The sequence below is a fragment of the Triticum urartu genome, chromosome 7 (genome assembly GCF_003073215.2).
Source record: "Triticum urartu cultivar G1812 chromosome 7, Tu2.1, whole genome shotgun sequence".
Classification (NCBI taxonomy): Eukaryota; Viridiplantae; Streptophyta; class Magnoliopsida; order Poales; family Poaceae; genus Triticum; species Triticum urartu.
The window spans coordinates 656,423,665-656,426,181 of record NC_053028.1 but is presented as its reverse complement, the minus strand read 5'-3'; positions in this window follow the sequence as shown (position 1 = coordinate 656,426,181).

Sequence of the window (2,517 nt, the reverse complement as noted above, 5' to 3'; positions counted from 1 at the left end):
TTTATATAGAGTGCTTGGCTTGGAGGGCAAGGAGTCTCTCCTAGAGACAAGGCATGAGATGATTACAAATCATATGTTGCCAAATACAGAGATATGTCTAGATACTCTAACAATTGATAACCATTTCGGGTGCCATTGTTCATGCTAAAATATGGTCCAAGTCTCCAAAAGTAAAATGTGCTTCTTCACAAATATACTTGGTTCAAAGTGAAATTATTGTACTCTCAAACACCTTTGGTATAATACGCTCATCGAGGATGTGTCCCGACCGCGACCCCGACCCTGCGCCCCTTCGCCGAACTCCACTGGTGGCTGCCACCCTGGCCTCGCCATCCACCCTCCCACGGCGCCTTGCGCTCTCCCGTGCTCACGGCCATTGCCATCTGCTAGTAGGTTATGTACTTGTGGAGAACAGGAGTCTGTGGCACTCGCCCACCCCCAAGGCCGCGATGGTGGCCTTTCTGGCTACTACGCCCGCCGCCCCCGTCTTCCTTGACGGTGCCGCCTCCAGCCTGCTATCAGATCCGTCGGCTTTGTTCCCTATTGGAATCTTGGAGCAGATGGAGATTGTTGCTGGTCGGCTAGGGCCCTCGCCAGAGCTCCCTCTTCCATTGACTCCTATGGGGAGTCTGCTGTTGGCTTCATGGATGAGGCGGTGTGGAACCCTTTGGTATCTTCTCGCCTCGTGTTGGGTCCAGTTTAAAGCCCCCTGTGTTGCCGGACTTCGAGGGTGAGGCCTCCATCAAGGTTGTGTCTCCAGTGCTGCAGATCATGCCCAGGTTACAGGTGTTGTGTGGGAACCTGTTTCGCCTTAGGTTTTGGAGCAGCTCAAGTTGGGCTCTCTCCAGGCTCCAAAGGTGGCCCGGTGCCCTCACCACCCCACTTGGATCCTTGTCGGGCGTCAGCCAGCCTACCTCTCAATGTCGTGGAGCGCGGTGTTTTAGATACTGATGCCCCTCCCTCTCGCCTGTGACCATCGGGCTGGCGATGCCTGTGAGTGATGTGACCATCGAGTCATATGCGTTGGTGCCTACTCCTGGTGCCTACCCGTTTTGGTTTGGGCAGGTCGATTGCTTGCCTTCTGATGGGGACGACAATAAGGGGCAAATGTGAGAAGGTGGGCAACGGCAAAAAGAGTGGGGTCATAGGTAAGGCATATGTGGTTGCTTGATCTTTGGTCTCTCAACCCGTCCTCTTAGGTTGGGTTGTCGTTGTGGTTTGGGGGTGCACGATGTCTTGTGTCGAGTGTTCTCCTCCGGGATCGCTTTGCATGGTGGTAGTGTTGGTGAGTTGTTCGGCTGTTGTCCATTGTATTGCTTTTCGCCCGGTTCCCTATAAATTAACTGGATAATTCTCTTCTTCTTAGTTAATCAATGAGGCAAAAAAATTGCCTCCGTTTCGAAAAAATGCGTCCAGTGTGGGGTGATATCCTTTTCAGACGAACGAATTATTTAACGTGCATCATAAGTTTCCAGGGGCTTCCCCCTTTTAAATTGCTGCAAAACTGATGTCAACTATCCACACTTATTTTTACAAAATTATACACGTTTATTGGGTATTAACTAGCCATGGCATCGTAATCCTATGTTTTCTTGTCCCATAACCATCGTGGGAAACGAATCGCTGCGTGACTACTGATCCTGAAGAAGAAAATCAGTTCCCGTAAGGTCATTCACGCTTCATCCTTTTACCAAAATATTGATCGAATACTCGGTCCTCAGGCTGCCAGCTCTCTAGTTATGGTCAAAGGCTCGGAATGATATCTTTTTGTAGCTAGCGAGATACAGGCAATGGATATGACTCAGTGTTTGTAATTATATGTGAAATTAACTCAGCCAGCTTGAGAGAGCAAGTTTTGGATGCATCCACATTAATATATCCTAGTACATCCATCACGCGTACAGCCAGCTTAGGCAACCCTGTCGAATACTCGAATGACGTGCGTGTATAGATATGCTTCTTGCTAACTGGCAACCCTGCCGACATGAAAAAATATATTCATGTGAACGCATGACTGATCACACAAAATTACAAGGAAATAGAATAACCAGACCAGTAATATATTTCAGAATATCAAACACCACATGGACTTCAGAGACTAACTGCATGGTCGATCAACTTGCATGTCCCACGGCACTGATGCACCTAGGATCATAGCAGTGGGGTGCCAAATAGTATGACTTAACCTAAATATCATCTTAATTTTAACAAATAGCTCTAAAATAGCATAGAGTTGTTAGACAATTAGAGTCAAGCATATAGTACTATATACTAGTTTGCATTTTTAGAGGGGTGATACACCCGCGGCACCTCTAGATCCGCTCATGTTCCGTGTATTCGAGGTAAATGGCAAGTTTTTTGTGAAAAAAGGATAGAACCCCTAGGCTCTCACTACCAGAATAAATGACGCTGCCGACGGTGTTAGCTATGCCGACGGCCCCCGTCGGCATAGATGGAGATACGCCGACGGTCGGGGAAAAGCCGTAGGCGTACAGAAGCCGTCGGCAAAACTTCATC